Source organism: Arachis stenosperma, chromosome 3, assembly GCF_014773155.1.
Source record: "Arachis stenosperma cultivar V10309 chromosome 3, arast.V10309.gnm1.PFL2, whole genome shotgun sequence".
Classification (NCBI taxonomy): domain Eukaryota; kingdom Viridiplantae; phylum Streptophyta; class Magnoliopsida; order Fabales; family Fabaceae; genus Arachis; species Arachis stenosperma.
Window position 1 is genome coordinate 55017255 of NC_080379.1, and position 8406 is coordinate 55025660.

General features: G+C 42.7%; 1 non-coding gene across 1 annotated transcript; it reads left to right on the forward strand.

The window, feature by feature from the left end:
* Positions 1-8051: 8051 nt before the first annotated feature.
* Positions 8052-8159, forward strand: LOC130971826 (small nucleolar RNA R71). The gene has a single exon (XR_009083033.1). It is a non-coding gene; the product is annotated as a small nucleolar RNA R71 (small nucleolar RNA).
* Positions 8160-8406: the final 247 nt, after the last annotated feature.

Here is an 8406-nt window from a genome sequence, read left to right on the forward strand (position 1 = left end):
TTTTTGTTAAAGTAGTTGGAAAGGCTTTGCAACGAACTGCATCTGAGGCATCGGTAAGGTACATTCTGCTTCTGAAGTTGCTGAGATGATGGCTGGGATCTGTAGTGCCGTCGTATAAGGTCATGTCTGGGAGTTTAAAGTCCTTTGGGATTTTTGTCTTCATGATTTCTTTGGTGAATGGGTCTTGCTCCTTTCGTGCATTATCTTCGGGAATGGATCAGCTGGCTTTAGTCTTGACATCGGCTTCAAGTTTTAGGAGTTTATTCTCCAATTCCGGCGTCACCTTATTTTCTTTGTAGATCCTTCTCGGCCTCTCGTTGACGTAGAGCATCTTCCTCAAGTTGTTTTAACCGATCTTGAAATGCCCCCAGGGCTCCCTCATTTGGGGAGTTCTTATTGTTGATTTGGGGAGTATCTTTTGGTGTTGTGTCCGCATTTTTATGCAACGTTTTTTTTTCTAGATCTGAGGTATGATCATTGTCATGGTCGTCCGCCATGGTAATGGGATGACTTCCAGGTTCCCCGGCAACGGCGCCAATATTCCGGGGGTTACCTGAAACTAGAGGTCGATCTCGGACGAGATCTTCTATGCTGGTCAGAGCTGCGGAGTCCGATCTGATGATGGTGGTCGGAGTTGCTGTGTCCGACTCGTTGGACTTGGTGATGATGCTGATCCTTCGTCCCGGAGGGTGGGGGGGTACCTGCAAGGGACTCCGATACTTAAGTTAGCAAGGGTATTAAGCAGGTATTGAGTAGAATCAGAGTATGAGTTATACCTGGGTGCTCCAGTATATTTATAATAGTGTGGAGTGACCTTTCTGGAGATAAGATAATTATCTTATCTTATTTTTATCTTTGAGTGAGGTCATCTTATCTTCAAGGGAACCGCCTTTATCTCTACGGGCTTTGGGCTGCCCTTGGATTCGAGACGTGTTCCTCTATTTGGGCCCTTTATTGGGCTTTCCTGTGACTTGGCCGAGCTCTTTGAGAAGAGGTCGGGTCATCCTGACCTGAAGAGGTCGGTCGCTTTGTTTGTAGAACATCCCGGGTCGGACAGCTTTGACCCAGGGTATGAACACTTATCAATTAAATTATTTGTTCAAACCTTTTCAAAACCCCAAAATATACCTTTGCATAACCAATAATAATTATACTTTCCCTCTATTCCTTGAGAAGACGACCCGAGGTTTGAATACTTCGGTTTATAAATTTTATTGGGTCTGTTACTTATGACAACCAAACGTTTATAAGAAAGGAATTCTTGTCAATCTAGAAGCTATACTTATAACGGGAATTTATTTGTGAAAATTCTAGATCGCACGAGAATTTTGTTCTTCAACCCCCCATCAGAACCAGTAATTTTGAGCTAAATCCTCAGCTCATTATCATGGTGCAGCAAAATTGCCAGTATTCTGGTCTTCTACAGGAAGAACCTATTGAGTTTCTGGCATAGTTCTTACAGATTACTGACACGGTACGTGATAAGAAAGTAGATCAGGATGTCTACAGATTATTACTATTTCCATTTGCTGTAAAAGATCAAGCCAAAAGGTGGTTAAATAACCAACCTATAGCAAGCATAAAAACATGGAAAACAGTTATCAGAAAAATTCCTGAATCAATATTTTCCTCCAAAAAGGAGACACAGTTAAGGCTAGAAATCCAAGGCTTTAAACAAGAGGATAATGAATCCCTTTATGACGCTTGGGAGAGGTACAGAGAGATGCTAAGGAAATGCCCCTCTGAAATATTTTTAGAATGGGTGCAGTTAGACATCTTCTACCATGGGCTTACAGAAATGGCCCAGATATCTCTAGACCACTGGTGCGCGAAATTGTGAACAATACTTTTTCACAACTCTCATAATCCCCGGTAATGGCTCCAAAACTGGTAGCTCAATACCATGGCATTACACAACTTCGCACAACTAACCAGCAAGTGCACTGGGTCGTCCAAGTAATACCTTACGTGAGTAAGGGTCGATCCCACGGAGATTGTTAGCATTGAAGCAAGCTATGGTCATCTTGTAAATCTTAGTTAGGCAAACTCAAATGTATATGATGAACGAAAATAACATAAAAGATAAAGATAGTGATACTTATGTATATCATTGGTGTAAGAGCTTCAGACAAGTGTATGAAGATGCCTTCCCTTCCGTCTCTCTGCTTTCCTACTGCCTTCATCCAATCCTTCTTACTCCTTTCCATGGCAAGCTCGTGTAGGGTTTCACCGTTGTCAATGGCTACCTCCCATCCTCTCAGTGAAAGCGATTGCATATGCTCTGGTCACAGCATAGCGAATTCATCTGTCGGTTCTCAATCAGGCGCGGAATAGAATCCGTGATTCTTTTGCGTCTGTCACTAACGCCCCGCCCTCAGGGTTTGAAGTACGTCACAGTCATTCAATCATTGAATCCTACTCAGAATACCACAGACAAGGTTTAGACCTTCCGGATTCTCTTGAATGCTGCCATCAAGTCCTGCCTATACCACGAAGACTCTGATCTCACGGAATGGTTGGCTCGTTTGTCAGGCGAGCACTCGGTTGTCAGGCGATCAACCATGCATCGTGCAATCGGGAATCCAAGAGATATTCACTAAGCCTCAGATGCTTGTTGAACAAGGATGGTTGTCAGTCACCTTGTTCATGAGTGAGAATGGTGGGCGTCAATCATCACCTTCATCATGTTGAAGAACAAGTGATATCTTGGATAAAGAATAAGCGGAATTGAATGGAAGAACAATAGTAATTGCATTAATACTCGAGGTACAGCAGAGCTCCACACCTTAATCTATGGTGTGTAGAACTCCACCGTTGAAAATACATAAGAACAAGTCTAGGCATGGCCGAATGGCCAGCCTCCCAAAGGTCTAAGATAGCATAAACAAAGATAGCTACCCAAAAGGCTCTCCAAATACAATAGTAAAAGGTCCTACTTATAGAAAACTAGTACATAGATGAGTAAATGACATAAAAATCCACTTCCGGCCCACTTGGTGTGTGCTTGGGCTGAGCAATGAAGCTTTTTTCGTGTAGAGACTCTCCTTGGAGTTAAACGCCAGCTTTAGTGCCAGTTTGGGCGTTTAACTCCCAATTAGGTGCCAGTTCCGGCGTTTAACGCTGGAATTTCTTGAGGTGACTTTGAACGCCGGTTTGGGCCATCAATCTTGGGCAAAGTATGGACTATTATATATTGCTGGAAAGCCCAGGATGTCTACTTTCCAACGCCGTTGAGAGCGCGCCAATTGGGCTTCTGTAGCTCCAGAAAATCCACTTCGAGTGCAGGGAGGTCAGATCCAACAGCATCTGCAGTCCTTTTGAGTCTCTGGATCAGATTTTTGCTCAGGTCCCTCAATTTCAGCCAGAAAATACCTGAAATCACAGAAAAACACACAAACTCATAGTAAAGTCCAGAAAGTGAATTTTAACTAAAAACTAATAAAACTATACTAAAAACTAACTAGATCATACTAAAATATACTAAAAATAATGCCAAAAAGCATACAAATTATCCGCTCATCACAACACCAAACTTAAATTGTTGCTTGTCCCCAAGCAACTGAAGATCAAATAAGATAAAAGAAGAGAATATGCAATGACTCCAAAAACATCTATGAAGATCAGTATTAATTAGATGAGCGGGGCTTTTATCTTTTTGCCTCTGAATAGTTTTGGCATTTCACTCTATCCCTTGTAATTCAGAATGATTGGCTTCTTTAGGAACTCAGAATCCAGTGTTAATGATTCTCCTAGTAAAGTATGATGATTCTTGAACATAGCTATTTCTTGAGTCTTGGCCGTGACCCAAAGCACTCTGTCTTCCAGTATTACCACCGGACATACATGCCACAGACACATAATTGGGTGAACCTTTTCAGATTGTGACTCAGCTTTGCTAAAGTCCCCAATTAGAGTGTCCAGGGTTCTTAAGCACACTCTTATTTGCCTTGGATCACAACTTTATTTCTTTTTTTTTTCTCCTTTTTTTCGGTTTTTTTTTTTCGCTTGCTTTTTCTCTTTTTTTTTCTTCTTTTTCTTGCTTCAAGAATCATTTTTAATGATTTTTCAGATCCTAACATCTCCTTTTTCATCATTCTTTCAAGAGCCAACATTCATGAACCACAAGTTCAAAGACATATGCACTGTTCAAGCATACAGAGAACAAAAGTGTTGCCACACATCAAATAATTAAACTATTATAAAATTCAGAATTCATGCAATTCTTTCCTTTATCAATTAAGCACGTTTTTTCAAGAAAGGTGATGGATTCATAGGACATTCATAACTTTAAGGCATAGACACTAAGATAATAATGATCACAAGACACAACATGGATAAACATAAGCATAAAATCGAAAAACAGAAGAATAAAGAACAAGGAAATCAAGGAATGGGTCCACCTTAGTGATGGCGGCTCTTTCTTGCTCTTGAAGATCCTATGGAGTGCTTGAGCTCCTCAATGTCTCTTCCTTGTCTTTGTTGCTCCTCCCTCATGATTCTTTGGTCTTCTCTAATTTCATGGAGGAGAATGGAGTTCTTGATGCTCCACCCTTAGTTGTCCCATGTTGGAACTCAACTCTCCTAGGGAGGTGTTTAATTGCTCCCAATAATTTTGTGGAGGAAAGTGCATCCCTTGAGGAATCTCAGGGGTCTCATGGTGAGAGGGGTCTCTTGTGTACTCCATCCTTTTCTTGGTGATGGGCTTGTCCTCATCAATGGATTATCTCCCTCTATGTCAACTCCAACTAATAACAGAGGTGACAGATGAGATGGGAAAGGCTAACCTTGCCAAAGTGGAGGTCTTGTCCGCCACCTTGTAGAGTTCTTGGGCTATAACCTCATGAACTTCTATTTCTTCTCCAATCATGATGCTATGGATCATGATGGCCCGGTCTATGGTAACTTCGGACCGGTTGCTAGTGGGAATGATTGAGCGTTGTATGAACTCTAACCATCCTCTAGCCACGGGCTTGAGGTCATGCCTTCTCAATTGAACCGGCTTTCCTCTTGAATCTTGCTTCCATTGTGCGCCCTCTTCACATATGGTTGTGAGGACTTGGTCCAACCTTTGATCAAAGTTGACCCTTCTAGTGTAAGGGTGCTCATCTCCTTGCATCATAGGCAAGTTGAACGCCACCCTCACACTCTCCGGACTAAATCCAAGTATTTCCCCCGAACCATAGTGAGATAATTCTTTGGATTCGGGTTCACACTTTGGTCATGGTTCTTGGTGATCCATACATTGGCATAGAACTCTTGAACCATCAAGATTCCGACTTGTTGAATGGGGTTGGTAAGCACTTCCCAACCTCTTCTTCGGATCTCATGGCGGATCTCCGGATATTCACCCTTTTTGAGTGAAAAGGGGACTTCGGGATCACCTTCTTCAAGGCCACAACTTCATAGAAGTGGACTTGATGCACCCTTGAGAGGAATCTATCCATCTCCCATGACTCGGAGGTGGAAGCCTTTGCCTTCCCTTTCCTCTTTCTAGAGGTTTCTCCGGCCTTGGATGCCATAAATGGTTATGGAAAAACGAAAAAGCAACGCTTTTACCACACCAAACTTAAAATGTTTGCTCGTCCTCGAGCAAAAGAAGAAAGAAGAGAGTAGAAGAAGAAGAAATGAGGAAGAGGTGGAAGGTGGTGTTCGGCCAAGAAGGGAAAGAAGGGTTTAGGTTGTGTGAAAATGAAGGGTTGAAAAAGGTTATATAGGAGAGAGGGGGAGTAATGGTTCGGCATTATGGGTGGGTTTGGGAGGGAAAGTGGTTTGAATTTGAAGGGTGAGGTTGGTGGGGATTTATGAGGATGGATGTGAGTGGTGAAGAGAAGATGGATTTGATAGGTGAAGGGTTTTTGGGGAAGAGGTATTGAGGTGATTGGTGAATGGGGAAAGAAGAGAGAGAGATGGTGGGGTCCTGTGGGGTCCACAGATCCTGTGGTGTCAAGGAAAAGTCATCCCTGCCCAAGTGTTGCTCAAATCACGTTTTGAGCTATTTCTGGCGTTAAACGCCGGGCTGGTGCCCATTCCTGGCGTTTAACGCCAGGTTGTTGCCCTTTACTGGCGTTTAACGCCAGTCTGGTGCCCCTTTCTGGCGTTAAACGCCCAGAATGGTGCCAGACTGGGCGTTAAACGCCCAACGCTAGCATTACTGGCGTTTGAACGCCAGCTTCTTCTCCTCCAGGGTGTGCTGTTTTTCTTCCTGTTTTCATTCTGTTTTTGCTTTTTTCATTGTTTTTGTGACTTCTTATGATCATCAACCTACAAAAAGATAAAATAACAAAAGAAGATAGTTAGCTATAAAACATTGGGTTGCCTCCCAAAGCGCTTCTTTAATGTCATTAGCTTGACAGAGGACTCTCATGGAGCCTCAGAAATACTCAAAACCGTGTTGGAACCTCCCAACACCAAACTTAGAGTTTGAGTGTGGGGTTCAACACCAAACTTAGAGTTTGGTTGTGGCCTCCCAACACCAAACTTAGAGTTTGACTGTGGGGCTCTGCTTGGCTGTTTTGAGAGAAGCTCTTCATGCTTCCTCTCCATGATGATAGAGGGATGTCCTTGGGCCTTAAACACCAAGGATTTTTCATTCACTTGAATGATTAACTCTCCTCTATCAACATCAATCACAGCCTTTGTTGTGGCTAGGAAGGGTCTGCCAAGGATGATGGATTCATCCATGCACTTCCCAGTCTCTAGGACTATGAATCAGTAGGGATGTAATGGTCTTCAATCTTCACCAAAACATTCTCTACAAGTCCATGAGCTTGTTTTCTTGAATTGTCTGCCATCTCTAATGAGATTCTTGCAGCTTGCACCTCAAAGATCCCTAATTTCTCCATTACAGAGAGGGGCATGAGGTTTACACTTGACCCTAAGTCACACAAGGCCTTCTTGAAGGTCATGGTGCCTATGGTACAAGGTATAGAAACTTCCCAGGATCTTGCCTCTTTAGAGGCAGTTTTCTGCCTAGACAAGTCATCCAGTTCTTTGGTGAGCAAAGGTGGTTCTTCCTCCCAAGTCTCATTTCCAAATAACTTGTCATTTAGCTTCATGATTGCTCCAAGGTATTTAGCAACTTGCTCTTCAGTGACATACTCATCCTCTTCAGAGGAAGAATACTCATCAGAGCTCATGAATGGCAGAAGTAAGTCCAATGGAATCTCTATGGTCTCATTTTGAGCCTCAGATTCCCATGGTTCCTCATTGAGGAACTCAGAGGAGATTGGTGCACGCCCACTGAGGTCTTCCTCAGTGGCGTCCTCCTCCTCTCTTTCCTCTCCACATTCGGCCATGTCTATGGCTTTGCACTCCCCTTTTGGATTTTCTTCTGTATTACTTGGGAGAGTACTAGGAGGGAGTTCAGTAACTTTCTTACTCAGCTGACCCACTTGTCCTTCCAAATTCCTAATGGAGGACCTTGTTTCATTCATGAAACTTTGAGTGGTTTTGATTAGATCAGAGACCATTGTTGCTAAGTCAGAGGTATTCTGCTTAGAACTCTCTGTCTGTTGCTGAAGATGATGGAAAAGGCTTGCTATTGCTAAACCTGTTTCTTCCACCATTATTGTTATTGAAACCTTGTTGAGGTCTCTCTTGATTCTTCCATGAGAAATTTGGGTGATTTCTCCATGAAGAATTATAGGTGTTTCCATAGGGTTCTCCTAGGTAATTCACCTCTTCCATTGAAGGGTTCTCAGGATCATAAGCTTCTTCCTCAGATGAAGCATCTTAGTACTGTTTGGTGCATTTTGCATTCCAGACAGACTTTGAGAAATCAAATTGACTTGTTGAGTCAATATCTTGTTCTGAGCCAATATGGCATTCAGAGCGTCAATCTCAAGAACTCCTTTCTTCTGACTAGTCCCATTGTTCACAGGATTCCTTTCAGAAGTGTACATGAATTGGTTATTTGCAACCATTTCAATTAGTTCCTGAGCCTCTGTAGGCGTCTTCTTCAGATGAAGAGATCCTCCAGCAGAGCTATCCAAAGACATCTTGGATAGTTCATAGAGACCATCATAGAAAATACCTATGATGCTCCATTCAGAAAGCATGTCTGAAGGACATCTTCTGATTAATTGTTTGTATCTTTCCCAAGCTTCATAGAGGGATTCTCCATCCTTCTGTCTGAAGGTTTGGACTTCCACTCTAAGCTTACTCCATCTTTGTGGTGGAAAGAACTTTGCCAAGAAGGCATTGACTAGCTTTTCCCAAGAGTCCAGGCTTTCTTTAGGTTGAGAATCCAACCATATTCTAGCTCTGTCTCTTACAGCAAAAGGGAATAGCATCAGTCTGTAGACCTCAGGGTTAACCCCATTAGTCTTGACTGTGTCACAGATTTGCAAGAATTCAGCTAAGAACTGATGAGGATCTTCCATTGGAAGTCCATGGAACTTGCAATTC